The sequence below is a fragment of the Anser brachyrhynchus genome (genome assembly GCF_964034855.1).
Source record: "Anser brachyrhynchus genome assembly, chromosome: 14".
Lineage (NCBI taxonomy): Eukaryota > Metazoa > Chordata > Aves > Anseriformes > Anatidae > Anser > Anser brachyrhynchus.
The window spans coordinates 2,768,200-2,787,715 of record NC_137709.1 but is presented as its reverse complement, the minus strand read 5'-3'; the positions used below and the strand labels follow the sequence as shown (position 1 = coordinate 2,787,715).

The following is a 19,516-nucleotide window of genomic DNA, read 5'->3' as shown; positions in this document are numbered from 1 at the left end:
TGGTTGAAATGATGAATGATGCATATTGCAAGCAACTGAAGATTAATTAAGAAGAGCGAATTAACATTCCGCACTACTTCATAATAACGGCACTCTCCTTGAAATCTATACAACATCTGCGGGCTGAAGTTCAGCCAGATGCAAGACATCAGTAAACGCTCTGCTTTGAAAAATGTAATTTCTTAACAAATATTGCATTGAAGACGATGATATTTGTGCCTGCTCAATGTCTGTTGGGTAGCCTAGCAAGGCTATATTGAAATGATGTGCTGCACTTTCTGCATGTGTTGCATCAATTGATGCTCGATCCGCCTCCTGCCGAAATCACTGCTGTGCTGTTGCAGTGCCTGGAGGACCCTTTACTTTGGGCCATCTCCTCCTTTGTGGTTTCAGTCCACGGAGGACCCCAGAAAGGCCTTGTCACAAATAGTGCTTTCTTGCCAATTCCGCAAGTGTTATTTCCATCGGTATCAAACTAATTAAAACCTTGATGATCAATATTCCAGCCTTTGTATTAGTTTCTCTTATCTATTTTAACACGTGTTCTTGCTCTCTCTCTTCCTTTTGCCCAAGAGGTCTTAATTAAAGATTAACAAATCATCTGGAATTGAACAAAACCAACTGAGCCAAAGTTAAAAATATGAACTTATAGAAACTCTACTGCGAAGTTGGATTGTTTTTTTCCTTGTTTGTTTTTTGAACATTTACAAAGCTGCTTTTCTTCATTTTCTTTATCTGATCTTCATGGTGCTGGGTACAGCTGGAAGCAGAAGCTCGGCAGTGCTGGGAGAGACCACTCCCGTGTTTCCTCTGCTGCAAACAGTGGCACAGAAAGTGCTGTGACTACAAGTATTCACACCAGGAAAATACTTCACTGTTTATTTATCAGTGAAATGGGCCTTTGAATGTAGGAAATGATCTGTTATCATCTAACAAGGTTGTCGAAAATGCAACAAATGCAGGTGTATCCATAGCACCTGTCAGTACCACGCAGTTTGGGGAGAAAAAAACAAAAACACGGAGTTGAACGTGGAAAGAAAGAAAAGATGAGAAGATTGTGAAAGGAGAGCTGTGGGTGATTTTTTGACTTAAAGAATTTTGTTTTGGTAATCAGATTGCAGATTAAAAGAGATGCGTGTCATGCCAAGAGACCACTGAATTATTGTTGGCGTTAATTACTCTGCTTGGAACGTGTTTGTTTTTCCTGAGGTTTCTTAGCCTCACTCAGCAATACTTCATTTAGTTAGCTAAAAAACCCACGCCTTTCTGTCTGTTGGACAACCTCAAGTTAAAGGCCAGTGCTTCAAAACTGCCTACCAATAAAAGCTAAGTGGGCTTTGAACCAAAATCCGTATTTTGCCCATAGTTTGGGTGGTGCCTCGTGCTGCACAGACACAGATGGTTCAAGCAGTGATGAAGAAGAAGAGCCTTGAAGAAGAAGAGCATGAAGAAGAGCCTTCCTCAGCTGGGGGCTGGCTCCAAGCCCACTGTTCTCTCCGAGACTGGAACATCCCTGGTGGTTTCCCAAACCTTGATCTGGACCTTGAGTTTGGAGAGGTCTCTGCACTGCAGGTGGGCCACGACCCTTACAACAGCGTGTGCAGCCAGCTAAGAGCTGATCCAGTGAAGAGCTAATCCACGTGAATGCTTTTGTTTTACTTACACCCTTATTTGAAGAAACAGTTCATGAGGCAGCTGGAAACCTTTCTCTCTTCAGATATGCAGATAAAATGCCAAAAGTGAAACTTCTCCTGCTCCTTTCTTAACTTTTTTTTTTTTAATGTCTTTGGCTGAAGGCAGTAAATGGATAAATGTGTTGACAAGCAGTAGCTCAGCAAAGAACAAAAGTGGGAAAGAACAGCTTGAAAGAGGTAATCTTCTCCTACCTGAGAAGCAAATGCACATGGGAGTGAGAGAGGAGCAAGTAATAAAGGTATTTTTGCCTTTAATGCATCCAGCACCTGGTATGCCAGCAGAAATTGAATGAGAGAGGCTATTTCTTACCCAGGCAGAGCAAACGCCTGGCAGCGTCGGCTCCATGCACGCCCTGCTGCTGGGCTCAGTCGTGGACTCGCTGCTTTCTCTGCATCAAGCCATTCAAAGTTACCAATAACAAGAGATGCAAGCCTTGGGTTGCTGTTTTGTTTCTATTTTTTTTTTAATAGATAGCTGTGAAAAATGTTCAATAAAACTTGTAGCAATAAGTCCCTTTTAAGTTTTCCAGTGACTTAAGCGGCTTTGCAGAAGGCTGGTATTTCTCTGAAACCTGAAGAGAAGTAGCTGCATCGTGTCTTTGCTGTGTGGCATGTATCTTAATGAGTCAGTCTCAAGCAAACCCCAAACCTCTGGGAGAAAAACTGACTGGAACAGCAACATTACAGGAAAAATCTGTGTTAGATGTCACTGCCCACTGTGAGTTGTGCCAACGCTCCTGAAGTGCATCTATTTGGAAGTGGCAAGGTCTAGGTGCTGTCCTGCATCTCCCTGCGAGGTCTCTAAATTCACATCCCAGATTTCTTGCTGTGGTTACAGCAACTCTGAGCCTTTTCTTACTCTCATATATTTCTTACTCAGAGTGGGCAGGTGGAAGGATTTTTTTTTTCTGTTAAATCAGGTTTAGGAGAACTCACGCTTGCTTTCTAGCTTGCTAATCCATGGGTGATGCTGCTTACGTGGACTCTGAACAGAAGAATGTTCAGCTTGAGCCCTTCTCAAACTGGAAATGAATTTGCAAAACAAAAAGCTCTGCTGGCCAGCATTCCCTAAACCCAGGGATTCCTCAGGTGGTTGGTTCCCAACAGGCTCCACCAGCCACGTCCTTCCATCAGGTCCTTCCATGCCTGTTAAAAAGCTCTTCAGCATTCTGGGCTGGGAGGTGAGAAAACAGGCTCATACATTACTTTTTCCTTCTCCATTCCATTTAGTTTCTAAAGAGATTAAATTTACTAGGAGAGATTAAAAAAGAGATTAAAGAAATTAATTTTCCTGGGAAGAAGTCTCTCCCTCAAGCAAAATATAAACGTAAATAACAATGCAAAGAGACTGGAAACGTATACAGAAAATTTAAGATGTATCTACAGACAAAGTTAGAAAAGATATTAAAAAAAAGCACCACCACAACATAATATGATTTACTGTTGATTTAGAATTAGGCCATCCGTTCTCCAAATCCCACCGGGCAAAGTTTGCATTTACAAATCTAAAAAAGGAACGCTCTAATAAGCAATGGCTTATAGACCTGCCTTTGGTTTTCGCCTGCGGCTTTCTTTCCATGGCATGAACGAAACATACAGGCGTCATGGGTCCTCTCCTGTTTGCGTTGAGCTGTTGTGAAAAACAAGCAGATGAAGATTTTGTCATTGATAAGAAGAATTCTGTGGAAGTTTTACCTCGGAGGGCAGGTGGGGTGAAGGCAGTCACCCAGCCTGTCCCACTGAGATCGTCTCTCTCGTGTCCTGTCTTGGAGAAAGCTTCTTAAGCCTTCTGAATAGGACACGTAGGACTTGCATGTCCTCGGATCTTGGCCCAAGGGGAACGTCGTATCAGGAGCATTCAAATCCCCCTGTCTTCTTGGCTGGGCCTTTAGCTTTTGTTCTGCTTAATGGCATCAATAAGAAGACCTCCCTAAAAACAACCAAACAAAAATCAGAGAATCTAACTTGATACAGAATCAGCAAAAACTCCCGGTAACGTATACAGGACTTCTTCCCCCTTGCCTGTAGGAGAAGCATCAGCAGTTTGTCTGTGCGGAGGACCAGAACGGAGCAGTGGGACCGAAGAGGTAGATGAGTTTTCCCTTCCTCACTGTTGCAGTGTTGATACTGGTGGTTACAGTGAGAATTAGTTATTTAAGGAGACTGAAATGAAAAAAAAATATATATATAAAACTGATTCACTCTCTCTCTTTTCTCAAATGTTTAGCAGGATGGCAGACTTAAGCCCTTAGTAATTTTCAGCGGCTTAAACATTTTCCCCACTACACAGCAAAGGAAGCTCTTGGCTGTGCGTGAGGTCTGACAGCAGCTCTCGAACCCGTACACATTGATAGCTGATCAGTCCTAACGGTGGCTTCTCTGTTAGGAACCGATACGCATCTTACACTGATAGGGAGAGGTTAAACCAGCAAATGTTGTAGAAAGGATTTAACAAAAAAATCTTAAATGAAATCAGGAAATAATAAGAAGTATTTATAAGCTTAAACGGGGTTCTGTGAACTGGCGATAAGTATTGCACCGTTCCTGCTAGATTGAGGGCTGTTTTTGTGCTGGCTTTGAAAGAGATAGTATTCGTCTTTGTTTGTGCTACAGCTTCGTAGCACGGGCTTAAAAGGTAAGATTACACATAAGCTGTACACAGCCTACAGTTGCAATGACAGCGTGATTTTATCACTGACAAATGCAATATGCAGTCTTCTGTTCGGTAACCCTCTGAAAATCGAGATACGTTTTAAATGCAAGTGTTAAGATTTATTTTTATTATTAAGAAGCAGCAAAGAACCTGGCAAAAGCCGTGTCTCCAACAGAACTTATCATTAGCTGGTGGCACAGCTGCAGGCAGGGTTTGTGTTCCTGCGTACGTATGGCTTTGGGAGGTGGAGAAACGTGCTTCTAGCCGGTGAAGGCATGGTAGCTAAAATCTCACTTAGAGGAGCATGTATCCTCGGATTACTGTTGTACCGTCCTTTGGTTATATCGGAACAGGTAATAGTCACTGTCAGGAGTCTGAATGGGGTTATTGAGTTGGTGCAAGCTGCTGTAAATTGAAGCAAGCACGGCTTTTCTGAGTTTGTAGGAAGAAAGGGAATAGCTGGGCTGAAACTTCCACATGCACTTACCTTCTGGGGGAAAATAAATATGTTCCCATCCGGTTCTCTTAAACCAAAAATCTCCTTGCCAGCTTTGAAATATGAAGAGGGACAGCGTAGTCCTGAGACAGAGACGTTAGCAATTGCCAAGAGAGCTACTCTGAGACAAACCACATAGTTTTCTTTGAAACCTAAAGTTGGCGATGAGGAATTTGGATCCTGTTCTTGACTCTGGCCCAATCATTCAGTTATTAGAAAAGTTATTGGACACCTAGTAAAATTTCCTTTGGTTCAGCTTTGTTATATATGAAACGGGGATAAGTGCACAGGTTATTTGAAGCTACGTTAAATAATCAATTAAAAGACTAGCATAGTTAGTCATCGATATTTGTAACCTGTGTGGAAATCTTTGAATATGTAGCTGTGGTTTTGCCAGGTAATGTTGATGTTGTGAAGCATAAATGAAGAAATAAATAAAGGGTCATAACTTTGTAAGATGCTGCTGATGTTTGTTTCCCATAAATATTTTAAGTAATACAGCTCAGACTTCGGATTTCTGAGAGTAACTATTACCTAGGTCTGCAGTGCTTGATTTGTGCGGGTATTTTTGGGAAACAAACACGATTGTGAATATACCCTGATAAAAAAGCAGAACTACTGTATCAAATATCTCCAGCAAGACAACCTTCGTATGCACAGTTTTCTGTCTATATGCACATACATAATGATCAAAAAAAAGATTGTTTTAATGAATTGTGACATGGCAGATGGTGTAATATTTTACATATTGCAGTAAAGTATGTTTCTGAACAGCTTTTGCTACCAGAGAAGTGTATTGCTTGCCTGAGTGAGAGGTTTTCTTTACAGAAGGTCAGACGCGGGGTGGATAATACATGCTGGAGTGCATCTTGAACTATCATCCGATATGATAGTGCCAATGTCAAGAAAATCCTGTGTAAGTTGGGTATGGCTAAATATTATTGCAGTGGGTGGAAAGAACTTGATCTGAAGGAGCTCACAGAGATCGCTCGCTGCCACTTTTAAGGAGACACACTTTCTGATGTTTTAGTTAAACAGAGTTGAAAAATGTGTCTTTGTTAGCGTGATTGCTCCTGGTGAACTTTCCTTCAGAGAAGCTGCAACCTTTTCCCACAGCCTTTTTGGCTTTTTCGTTCCCCCCCCATCTTGGGCCAATGTTGGTGATGAATTCATGGAGTTTGCCTTTCTACATCACCCTTCTGGGTGCTTATGCATGATGCAGTGTAAGGTCTCAATCTCTGCAGCTGATTTCTTGCCCTGATTCCTTTGTGTTCCTCACATCTAGATTTTCCTCTTTTGGGGGAATCTCATTTGCAAAAATAGGCTTTTCTCATGAAACATTATTTGTAAGCCTGCTACAAAACTCTCACTGCATTTATATTTTTGACAGTGTGCACCAATTTGCTCATAATTCCATTATGTTCAGCATATCACTGAAGTGGGAGAATAATTTTGGCATATGCTAAAACCTCGTGGTTTACACGCATAAAATGCTATTCTGGTAACAAAGTAGTGAGTATGTTTTCTAATGGGATATATATCATTATAAATGGAACACTGGTTTTACAAAATATTTTAAGAGGAAGGTAAATTAGATCATGAAAAGTGCATAAGGGCTATAAATTATGCAGTAGCCTAAAGAATTATTATAAAGAGATTTGGTTGCGGCCTGAGTCCACGAAACTTTTAACTGTGGCCATTAAAATAAACCATATCAACTGCTCACAGCCACACATGATATATTACATCTCGTGGAATGGTCACCTGAAACTTTAGAATTACTTACGGCATGAAAATAATGGTCACCCCTAATTCTGGTTGCAGATGGTTTTTAATGAGCGATATTAAATGGGAAATGGTGGTAGTTTAAAGCAGAGTTTTTATGGCTCTCTCTCTTGGCATTCAGAACATTTTTTGCCTAAGAGGTGCCTAGAATTTCTTAGATGGGAAAAGCTTTAATGTCTGACTGAGCTTGTGAAAGGTGCTCCGGGGTGACACGCTGAACTGGCATGGGCTGGAGGAGTGTGTTTGACACCATTACTGCCATGGGAGGTCTTCCTTAGGTGCTGCAAAAAAAGTTCAGTTTCTCTCCTGTCTAAAACAGGCATCTCTTTATCTTTCTCTTTTAAATTTTTCGTTTACCTGTTGTTTCCTTACAGCATCACGTTGTTGGTCTTCTGGCCTTCTTCAGGCTTACGCAGCCAAGGCTGTCTCGCAGGAAGATTTCTTCAGAAACCACCCCTGGGCCTCACCGAAAACGTGTGGGTTAGGTGTCCCATCGCAGCAGTGGTCCAGGAACAGTCTGTAAGTGAAATTCATCTCTTTGCTCCATCACGGTCACTCGGAGAATTAGCAAGGCTTTGGATGCCTGCTTTCTGCTGGAGCAGGAGCTTGCGGTAGGCACGGGGGGGTCTCAGGACATCGGGTGGCATCATGGGCACGTCTCACCAGAAACACTGGTTCTTATCTGTAATGTGCTAATATTGGTGGTAGGGGGGCTTTGGACCAGATGGACTTGGAGGTCTTTTCCAACCTTAATGATTCTATGATTCTGTTTTATTATGAACTTGTTTAATTTGTGTTCTCGTGAAAGATGAAATCACATTATATTAATGATTAACTCTGTCATGGAAAATGCTCATCGGAAAATCTGGAGGAGAAACTTCATTTATTTAGTTTGTGAGCTGTTGTAGTTTTGAATCATGGCTTCTATTTAGACCTTGAAAGCCCCTTGCTGCTTCAGATCAATGTAACGGTTGGCTCCACGTTAGTGCTCCGGCGTCCAGGCTGAAATTGGGAGTAACTTCTGCAGATAGTACAGAGAGGAGGTGCTGCTAAAGAAAAAGGAGAGAAAGGGATAAAACAAAGTATCTTTGAAAGAGATGAAATTAGATCTTGATTAGCCATTACCCAGGTCATTAATTTCTGGGCTATTTTAGGGAAGGAGGATCGTGTGGAGGAGTTATGCTTCTCCCTGCAGTCTGGATCTCTCGGCTGTTCCCAAATTCTCCTGTCCCTGTAACTCAGGTCGTGAGCGGCTCTCACCGTCCCTCTGGTGTAGCTCAGGCTCCACAAGTGTCTGCGTGTGTGAGAAGCTGAAGCCTTAACTCCTGATAAGTTGCCGTTAGTCACTAAAAATTACCACTTCTGCGACTACACTACGCGGCTTCTTGTCAACGTAAAGCAGTTACAATGCTATTTCTTGATTGTAATCACAGCGGTAGATAACGTGATTTTTTTAAAGGCGTCTGTAATTTCGGTAAAGCTGAATTAGTGCTGCTGAAGAATAAATGAAATGAATCACAACCGAGCAGAGAGCCAGCGGCCGGCTGGGCTCATCAGGGGCTCGTTCTCCCCCGGGCCCAGGGGGCCAAGGATTTGGGCAGCCCGCGGAGACACCAGGGGTGGCCGAGGACTGAGCTCCTCAGAGGGCAGCCGGTGACTGCAGGACAGGGCTGCAGCCCCCACCTCCGCGCAGACTAATTCCCACGTGCCAGCAAGATGCGATGGGTGCCGCTGTACGCGCTGCGGGGGGCTGCAAATGTTATCTCTGGGAGCAGCTTCTCACCAGCGTGCCTGCATTTAACCGCAGAACAGGGCCATTTTAGATAAAACAGCCTAAAAGCCCTGTCATCTCAGCGACGGAAACACTTCTCTTTATTATTTTTCTATATTTTGTTCTCCTAGGTGCATGTACATAGTAAAACACCATTGATTTCAACAAAATTGTTTATACTGCTGCAAAATCTGGCTTTGTAGGTGGCCGCTTTCCTTATCCATCTTCCTTTAACCCTCATCCCTCAGAAACCTGTGGGGAGGAGGAGGAAAAATTAATGCTACTGCCCACCTACAGCTGTTCTTGGTGCATTAGTGTCACCGTGAAAGCAGTGCCACACCCTTATAGAAAAACATTTCTGCATATTATACACCCGATGACAGCCCACACAGACTTTCCTTTGAATGCGTTTTGTTGTTTGTGCTCTGTGACAGTGTTGCCAGCTCCAGGGATTTTATCATTAGTTTTGTGACAGCTGGTTTTTAATTTATTTTTTTTTTTAATTTCTTCTGACAACATTGCTATGTGACTTTTGTTGGTTTAGCCTAGTTTGATGCGAGTTGATAATAATTACAGTAGTGGTTAACAGTATTTTTGTCGGACGGCTATAATTTGTCTGTAATTATAGCTGGAATGATAGAAATGCATCCCATTTTTTAAAGAAAAGTAAAACTCTAGCCTCCGTGGTACTGGGGAAAAGAGATTGAAAATGTTATTTTCAAAAGATTAAAAGCTGGAGGGCTAAAATTAAGCCTTCAATTATACTAAAGCTTAATCTTGTGATACTAAATCCCTTTTTTTTGTGTTTTGGGGATCTGACCTGTGAGTTTTGTGTCTGGGCCTGACAGTATCAATTACATTACAGCAGCGCATTAAGCCGGTGGCCTTTGGGCATTGACCTTTTCGTCTCTAATGTTAAAGTAATTTATGCAGGTGGAGTTTGAGAAGAGTATATTTGTTTGCTTCCTCATTTTTCACAACTTGGCACTAACATAAATCATTTCTAATTTCAGGCTGTTTTGCTTTGTGTACGGCCTCAGCTGGTGGCACGCCCTGGGTTTCACAGCCCTTCTCTGCCACCCTGGTGCTGCTTTGCAGTGACACCAGGCAGCGTGCTGTAACCCTGCAGTCCGGATTTATTTCATTCTTCATCACAAAATGAAGTTCCCTAAAAGGTGGAAAGGCGCTGGTGAGTAGCTTCATCAAGGTTATAATTAGGTTTTGCAGAATTTGGCTGTTTTGCCTTCATCATTTGTGGCCAGCTGCCTCGGCTGTGGTGTTGCAGCTCTTGGTGGATGGGGCGAAGGGAGAAGTCCTGCACCAGCTGTGGTGATGATGAGCCCTTGGCTTTGCAGTTCTGTAAGGTATTTTGAAGCTGTGGAAGCAGCTGGATAACCGTAAATAGCAATAATGGAAAGCCACAAAAGAGATTAAGGCTTTCGGGGATTCCTTTTTGTATATTGTATGAAAATGTCTGAACAAAGTAAGGACAAAGTCTATTTTTCATTGTGCCTGTCATCCTGAACCCTTACAGTCTGGAAATAGTTCCTGGAAGTTCTCAAACATTGCCCATAGGTGTAACTCTTTGCATCAGCCAGTACGTCGTCTTGTTTTTCAGAATGCATATTTGATATTTATTCCATTTGAGTTGGAAAGCATGTTTCCTTTGTGGGTGATTTGTTTTAGCCAATCCACATGACTAGAAAATGAGTTCAAATGCCTCAGAGGAGCCAATTCTTCCTAATGTATATATCAGATGTCACATATTTCTTCTTTACTCTCTGGGCATTTACCTTCCAGTCTTACAGCAGGCAATGCCATAAGTAGAAAAACATTTATAAATGTACCATTAAGCAGAGAAAAAGCCTCCAGCTAGTTTTAGTGGTGATTTAATTAATTATGAACAGCAGAAATGCTATGTGCGTTTATCCATTCTTCTTACGTAGCAATTATGTGCATTACATGTCTTTATCCCTGCTTTCTGCATATGGACAGACAAATATCTGTATAATTTAGCATTAATTATGTATGTATAGACTTTAGTACGTTCATAAATATATAGCAGCTGATTAGTGCTGTAAATTGAATCCAGATTCTCTTTGCTCCTTTTCCGTGAGGACTGCCCTTTTGCTCATGTCTCCCTCCCAGCAGCAGCGTCAGTGTTTTAAACCATTCAGCTTCCCACTCCCCAGAACCAAGCATCATCACCGTCAGGTTTTTGGCAGCCCTCCCTTTATCACCCTCTGCCTTGCCATGTGCTCTGAGCAATACTAATTTTTTTGAAGCCCCGTCAGTCCAGGGAGGTGTGATCTGGCCCAGTATGACCAGGTTGTACATTCGTGTATTTTTTTTTGTTATTTTTTTTCTCCAGGTTGTGAATATGTCTTTGTTTAGAAGCTTGGGGGACAGAAGTGTGACTGTAGGTTTAAATGATAACTGAGTTAACTCTAACTCAGTACACATCCAACCAGAGAGCCCACCTACCTCCTGAGTCCCTACCCTAATGCCAGACCTAACACCACTCCAGAAATTCCTGTAAATATCAGATCTAGCCATGAAATCCCTAATTCTTCTAATGCAACCAGTGCAGAGACATGGGCCAGCCCCTGACCAGTACAGGACCAAAGAAAACCCAGTTTTGTTAACGCATCTATATCGGGTAATTCCAGAGAATTACCCGGAGTAGTTGCTCTTTCAAACGCTGGTGGCAGAAGAGCAGCTGAGGAAGGCTGGAGATGGGGTGTATGACATGAGCCACTCCTGACACTTGTCAAATCTGATTTTTCCAACTGGTCATCCTGCATCCGTGGAGGAGGTCACATATCTGGAAGGAAAACGAAGTACCTGGTCTCTGAGCTCTGAGGGAGGGAGCTCAGCCGTAGCATCAAGATTGCTTTGCAGTTGCCTTAAGAAGTCATGTAGGAAAAGGCCCGAGGTAAAATAACAGAGCCCAGCACCTTTGGGGAAAAGACAGAGTTGGATTGCGAAAGGTGAAACCTCCCTCCGTGTCCCCATAGCAAAGGAGAGGGAGAAGTTTGAGTGGCAAGGGGAGGACAAAAGGGCACCTTCCCGTGGGTTTGGCTGCTCGCAGCACCAGGACATGGGCAAGATTTTTACAACCCAAGGAGCAAAAATTCACGCTGTGATAGGAGAGCTGAAAAGAAAGTAAAGAAAGAGAAAGAAAATCAAGCCCGTTCGTAGTCGTTTCTAAATTCTTAAGGACTTCTCTGAAAATAAAATCTTTGAGGAGAGGCTAATTGAAAGTTCCCAGAGGGAATGCTTTAAGGTGGTAACGACTCAAGGGTTGGCCAACACCGCCACGAGGCTCCCCGTTCTTTGTCAGAGCTGGTTAACTAAAAGGCTTCTCCCACCATGGGCTGCCAGGCTGACTTTGTCTTACAGCGTGAGGGTGAATCAATGAACTGATTAACGGTTGTTGAGTTGGGTATTTCGGGGATTAGCACTGGTATGATCTCCGTGGGTTTGTCTGTGTTATTAAATATAAAGGACTGTTATCAGGCAGATGAAAATCGGAATAGCTCCTGTATTTTCAAAGGCTTGACTTGTCCCAGGGGAGGTTTTGGCCCGCCATGCAGCAGAGGAGATATCGGAGTAGAAGGCTTTCAAATAACATAAATCAATTGCCCTTCCTTCCTGCATCCCTTTCCCTTTTCTGTTTTAATATTATTGATGAAGTGACCAAAATGGTGTCTGGGCATATCTGAAAAAATCGATGAAAAAGTAAATCTTAGGAAAAAAAAAAAAAAATCAATTGTCCTGCGGTGTGAATTTAAATGTGACCCGTTTTTGCTGTACTGTGTACGTACTACACACAGTACCTGGCGGCCGAGGTGTATTTTGCTTTACCCCTTTCAATCAGGTGTTTGTAGGAGGTAATTTCTTAAGAGAGGAAGAGCCGTTAATTTTGGTTTTATCAGCAAAGGTAAAACTAAATCCAGGCTCCCTACGTCACAACTCTTCTGCACTTTTGAGTCTTCTGCAGACTTCAAAGAGCCTCCTAATGGCTTGCAGTCAGGTCATTGTTTATCCCACTTTATTTAGATTTCCTTCCTGTCTGCTCTTCCTGAGCTTTGCTCTCCTTTTCAGCTGCACCTCTCAGACCACTGTACAGTGTTTTGCACTTTACAAGATCATTTTATTATAAAATAATCTTCCAGTTTCTGTCTGTACCGGTTATGGGCTGGTTCAACCCTGCTGCATGCAGTCTCTGATTGCTGGCAGGCTCCCTTCTGCTTGTTTCTGTCTCCTCTGCCCACGTGCAGCTGCCAGCAGTGCCCATCTCCTCCCGTCCCGCACTGTGTTTGCAGCTTCCCTGCTCTCTGGCCGTTGCTTCTGAGCTCAGGTCGTGAGGAGTTATGCAAAATGCAAAGGGGATGTTTCAGATGAAGTAGGACAAAATTAAAAAGATATGAGATCTGCTGTGACCATTGCTGCTGACAGAATTGCATCAGGGAGGTCTCCGAGCCCACGTGGCAGTATGTATTTTCCATATTTATTATTGATGATTCAGATGTGCACAGAAGCACCCGTGTAAATCCTTGCTTAGACAGCACTGTTCATAGAGCGCGTTCTCCGTATGAGCATCTTTGATGATCATGTAGCACTTTTACCAAACGTTGCTGTTTTTTGAGGAACCAGAGGGTGTGTGGCAGGTCCCAGCTGATGGCAGGGAGAAGGCCAAGGCTGCCTGGGAGGGCACTTGTGTGCCATGCATTTACACGTGTGCAGAGAGGAGCTGTCTGAGGCTTGTGACTTCACGGTAAGGGGTATATATTGGATTCTACAAGGACATACCACAAAAACTTCTGACCTTGGCCATGCACAAGTGTAAGAGATAACCCAGTTGTTACCGGTGTTGTGCTGTGTTTTGTTTTTGCCTGCTTTGCCTTCCCAACAGGCAAAGCAAAGCACAGAAACAACTCAGCCAGAGTTGCCAGTGCCAGGAGAAAAGTCAGGTCTTCTGAGCACAAGGGCAGCGTTCAGTTTAACACTCCTACCTTCTCTAAGGATCTGACAGCATAATTTAGCTGTACTGTAATTTACTATGCTGCGTTACGTGTTCTACATTACAGTGAGGCTGACCAAGTTTGTAATTTTAGAGTATATGATCAACATGCCGCTCATTTTTCCATTATCAGGGAAGTCTGTAATTTATCTCCCTCCCTCACGTCTCATACTGGAGCATTTCATTTCCATGACTGTGAATTATCAGCATCCAATCCTTGAAGCTATGATTGGAGATAATAGCCTAAAGTTTCCCAGGTGAATAATTACTTCGGTTGTCCAGCCTGTGATATCTTTGAGAGCTTTTTTCCCCTACAGAGGAAAGCATTCCGCCTTTTCTGAAGACCGTGACCTTCTACAGTGACTGAAACCTATTTTGGTTGAACTCTTATTTGTGTGAAGTCTGTCATTACGTGTTCTTCTCAGGTTAGTTCTCCCACTCAGCCTCCAAAATGTTAATAAATGTTTGGCAGAAAAATGAATGATGCTTGTGCTATTAACCTTTTTTTTTCCCCTTTTTTTTTTTCCTCCAGAATGTTGTCTGTAACAGGTATTTTGATATGAGATTGCAAAACTGCTCAAATTGCCCTGGAGCAGAAGTTCCAGTGGAAGTTCTTGGGATCTGAGATTTTTCAGTTGTGTTTATTTAAAAATCCTGTCCTTGTTGCCTGGCAATTACTGTTTAACACAGTCAGAACAAAATTATCAAGTCGATATTTTGGAGGCAGAAAGGCAATTAGCTTCTCCATTCGCACTCAAGAGGAGTCAGGTGCTGTTAATGAAGTCCCATGTTTATCTTTGAATCTCTCCTCTAGCATGGAAACATGGAATTCGGTGCAAATATTTGTCCCAGTCCTACTGCACATACTGTGCAATAAATATGTGAGGCTATCTGCACATGAATTCAGCCTCTCCAGGGCTTTTGATACAACAAGATCCCCTAAATACGTGGTTGGTCTTCATATTCTTGTCACAGACCTGATTTATCCCAGATGATGCTTGCAGGACTCTCAGTGGACATGCACGTTTAAACACAATGAGCTTTGCTCTTGAGGCAGCTGCTGGTTATCCCAGGTATTCTTGGTCTGCCTTCTGCAAAAGCTTCATTTTTTAGCAGAAACGTTTGGGAATTTTCTTCAGGCTGGGCTAATTTCTAGCAAGCAGATGTTGTCAAGGGATTTTCTTATCTTCTTAGCCTGGTGGAGTTTCAAAAGAACAAGTTGGGAGTTGTAAGGATCCTATAAAAGTACTCGGCGAGGGGTTAATGAAGAGCACGTTGAGATGCCGAACACATGGATAATGGATGTTATTGTGATACGCTTTGCATGTGGTTACGGTGTTTTCAGAGCCACCATTCCTTACGTAGGCAAGTAGTGGGCTGTTGGGTCACCAGTGGGCACAGCTGTAGATAACTGTTGTTTCTGTATGCAACGCTCAGCGCCTACAGTTAAAAAATTGGGCAGCTTTAATACATCAGCAAACCTGATCGACTGTTCCGAGCCATCCGCAAGGTTTCCCTCCTGTCAGTACAGACAGCAGCAAGCACGGCGTTTCTCTGCAAGGGCAATTTGCGTGGTCCGTCACCTGTGGCAATGAGAAGGTTTAAAATGCTCCGTTGTAAATGATGGGAAAGCTCAGACATTGCTGCTGTGGGACTGTCAGTGCCTGTGCAGGGTGTAGTCGACCTCCTCTGAGTTTTGCTTATCTTCCTCGGTACATCTGTGCCAAAGACATTTCTTCTGACTGCGCGTCTTGTTCCGCGACCCGTCAGATTCACCAATGCTGATGACTTCCATTAATGTCAAGACTACATTGGCTGACACAACCGGACAGACGTGTCACTGTAATTGGTCAAACCAGCTCAGAAATTAGGCAATCTTCTGCAAACGGATGTTACTTATTCTAAAGGTAAAGTATTATTCAGGTTCGTTTTAAGAAAGTGGAAACATGAAAACCATTTACCTCGGTCTTGCAGAGATCTTGACTAAGGAGTATCATTACATTTAAGAAAAGTGGTTGTCTACAAAGATTCACTCCCATATAGTTCATTAGAAGAGGATAAGAATTTTATTTTTTCTTGTCTCTTTTAGGTACTTCAGCTTTTAACTGACTTTCTGTAATTGTAACGTAAAGCTCATTATTTGTGAGAGGCACATATTTCCAGGATGTTTAAAATTTTCAAAAATACATATGCTCTGTCAGAGCTAAGTGTTTTTATTGCTGCTTCAAACAACATTAGATGTGTTATGGATCACACACGTGCCAGGCTAAGTATATCAGCCTCTGCCCAGTGCCAGAAGCCGTTCCGGGTCTGTCTGGGCTTTGGACAGGTGACCTGCTCGCTGCAGGGTCCGACGAGTTGTGAGACAGGAGAGAACAGAAGCCGGGCGAGTGGGAAGATCCAGCCGCTCTTGGCCCATCGTGGCTGCAGAGCCCAGAAAGATGATTTAATGAACGTGAAAATATCCACAGCCCTTCTCCAGGGTCAGTCTCGTTCTTGGCTCACAACGTGCCGAGGAGCGATGGCCACGCTTTGGGCAGCACAGAGCTCTGCCCCAGGCGTGCCGTGGTTTTGGTGGAAGGGTGCCGCTGGGTCTTAAATACTGCTAATGGTACGGTGACAGTGCTCTTCTGTCAGGGCATGGCCACAAGGGGCTGGGCAGAGCCCATAAACTTCTCTTGATGCTCATCAAGCAGTCATCGCTTGTAGCGGCTTTTTATTACTGACCTATGGACTCAAATTTTTAAAAGCAAAGCAGGGTCTTGAGCCTGTGCCCTGATGAGAGTTGCTAGGATATAGCCTCCGTAATTCTCGAGGGTCATTGCTTTAGAGGTGTGAGGTCTGTACAAATCTGGCACGTAAATGCTTGTAGAGGTCTGCCCTAGCATCGGTTTTGAAAATGCTGAGCTGCTGGAGTGAATTACGCTGACACACCGAAAAGCAACCCAGCCCTCCTTCTCATCCCCACCCACGTAATGAAGAGAGCCATTAATTTTAATCTGCCACATCGTGAACTGTGGTCCCCTGGGAGCTGCGGCATGCTCATCTCTGTGGGAGCAGAAAGCCACAGGGCAGGGGGGGTAGAGAGCAAGTACCGAGAGCTGCTTCAGCCGTGCAGTAAAACCAACCCCGAATCCACAGCAGAACGTCGTCCTGGGGAATGTTTAGCTTATAGAGACACCACAAACTGTAAAAGAATATGGGAGCTCACCTATTGCATCCCGAAGAAGTCCATTGCTGGGGTAATTTAGTCCTTGATATTTTATTTTATTTTATTTTATTTTATTTTATTTTATTTTATTTTATTTTATTTTATTTTATTTTATTTTATTTTATTTTATTTTATTTTATTTTATTTTATTTTATTTTATTTTATTTTATTTTATTTTATTTTATTTTATTTTATTTTATTTTATTTTATTTTAATGTCCTGGCAGTTTCCCTCTTTCCCAAATGGGAATGCCATCATTATTGTAATGTGTTATAAAAACACAGGGACAACCACCCCAAAAGCTGTAGCCTTGTTAATCAATATTTGGAGACACGCATGTCTTGTTAGAACTACAAGCTTAGCCACAAAAAATATATTAAAAAAGACATTTTTCTTCAAGAGCTGAGCCAGCAACACATGATCATAATGAAACGAATAAGTATTGTAATTGGATATTGTGTCACGTTGTACGGCTTTAATTTAAGACAACAAGCAGCAATTCAATAACATAGAGGCAGCTCTTGCTTTTGAAACACTTTCATGCCTGAAGGATAAGTGAATATCTTAAAATAATTGTGGATTATTTCTCTCACAGTACCTACAAGAAAGGAGCAGAAAAGTCTGGGTTTTACAAGAGCCCAGTACCTGGTCAGGGAAGGACCAGGAATGTGGTGTGATGAGGGAGGGACAGACCAAGGCAAAACCCCTGGCTGGGACGGTCACCCAGCAGGGCTCACATGGTCACACATGCTGTACTCCTCCAAGTCCAGGCAGTGTGCAGGCTTTGAAGTTCAGGTGTTTTTTTTGTTTTTTTGTTTTTTTTTTCCCAATTTGCTTTGGAAACATAAACGATTGCGAGCAGCACTCTGCACTGCTATTATTTTCCTAGCAAACCTGAATACTTGTGCTGGTATTCAGCTTGGCACTGGTACTTAATCCACTTTGGGTTCAGATTTTCTATGGGAGCTTGCACTTACACCATATTCATCACTTCTGTGAGAAAATGGATGGACAGTGGGAAATTATTATTATTTTTTTTCCTCCAAGAGATGACTGTCCAAGCTTGTGGTGCAGCCATTATGGCCCTGCAAAAGTACAGCCACTGCTGGCACGTTACCTTCTTCTTTTATGAAAGGATGCAGAATATTTGCACTCACATCGCTGCCAGTGCCCGTTTCTGCTGCACGGCATCGCTGCCCTCGACACATGTCCCTCACACGTCCATCACCACCAGACAGCGCCGTGGTGAGGTCTCCTCAACCGCTTCCTCCACGCACCTGAAATGAGGACGACGGGCTGGGACGCTAGAAGCGATGCGTTGGATGGATGAGGCTTGATATAAATAAATTAGCCCCTGTATTGCTTCAGTTAATGATGCTGTTGATGGTAAGCCAAGGTAAACTGGGAAGGCTCACCTTTCCTGATCAGGAGCTCACATCAGGCTTTTTAGGTCTATGAACTGGAAAATTAATATGAGGTTTTACAACCTCTTGTTGTGCTTGTATGTGGAGGGCTGTGATACGCTCCTCAGAAGTACATAATTTTAAAATTGTGCTTTAAAAATATTTCTTCCAAAGAACTTTTTATGTCATATTAATGACTTCTGCCACACACTTTATGTAAACTTATAAGTCATCTTTACAGAAGGATATGATATTTTATAACGTCACATTTAGGCAAATACTCCCCCAAACATCTTTAGAACAGTGTGAAAACTGTTGTTAACATATAAGCTATTCACTTGCACACATAAATCTACATTTGGGGTTGTTTTTTGGTACCCTGATGGGCTACTGCAGCATTTTGTTTCTCTCTCAGTCTCAATATACCATAATTTTAATTGAGAATAGTAAATTATCATGGTAATTTGAGATATTCTCAGGTAGAGATTTACAAATAGCAGGAGGGGATCAACATTGATTGTTGCTCTCTGCTGGGAAAGAGGCCTGGGAAGATGATGCTGTCAGGAAGGCTGAAGAAAAACAAATTATATGTTGCATGTGAATGACAAATGTGCCAGGAAAAAAATGTAGAAAGGCACCTGCTTTTTCCAAGGAAGAGGAGGGCAGCACAGGCACAAAGGAGAGCAGAAAATAACCTGTACAAGCTTGTCCTCATCCTCCTCTGATAACCTGTGCTTCTTCTAATATGTCACCTTGCAGCATGATTTTATCTCTTCCCCCGGTGATTATTTCAGTGACTATCATGCCTAAAGCCAAAGGTATTCTTCTGTCTTAAGTGAAAAAGCACTGTGCACCTTGGTCGCAGATGTTTCTGATGTGTGCTTCACTCTGGATTTCTAACATTATTAATTTTTGTGCCCTGCAAAAATATCCACGTTTTTTTTAGCATGTTATGAAAAAGAAGGGACCAACAGCTGACTGTTAATGACACGTAGTTCGTTAGTCCACTCTCTGCCCAGCTGGCTCATGTCTCCGCCTGTCCCCCGATATTCCCGTTTTTAATTCTTCTGCTGCTAGACCAGAAGGGGAATTAAACTTTTCAGAATTTTCCCCTGACTTCTGAATAACATTTGGGTTTATTTCTCATTCTTACAGTTGTATGTATCCTGTACTCATTACAGGAAATTTTTTCTTTCACCTCTCTTCAGTGTTCCCCATATCATCAATGTTTGGTGTCTGCCTTCCTGTTGTACAAAGAAAATAAGGAGACTGCCTTGTTGTTTGCAAAACCCTGGGTTATCGGTTTCCTTCTTCCAATGATTTTCTAGTGAACAAATGCGATGTCACCAGAAAAGCTTTGCTTGGCTGCAGTCACTATTGCGAGTCCCGGACGCCCGTCAGGGTCTCCGTAAGGATTTGCTCTTCTCACTATCTCCTGCGATAATCCACATTTAGCCTTTATCTTCTGGAAGTGTTT

At 42.7% G+C, this 19,516-nt stretch overlaps 1 protein-coding gene across 2 annotated transcripts in view; it reads left to right on the top strand.

Annotated features, from left to right (window-relative positions):
- FSTL4 (follistatin like 4) overlaps positions 1-19,516 on the top strand; it is a 363,109-nt gene that overhangs the window by 46,582 nt on the left and 297,011 nt on the right. For both annotated transcript variants that reach the window (XM_080555475.1, XM_080555473.1), the window contains exon 2: positions 7,003-7,147. The gene's annotated coding sequence lies outside the window, so the exon portion shown is untranslated. The remainder of the gene's footprint in view (positions 1-7,002; positions 7,148-19,516) is intronic.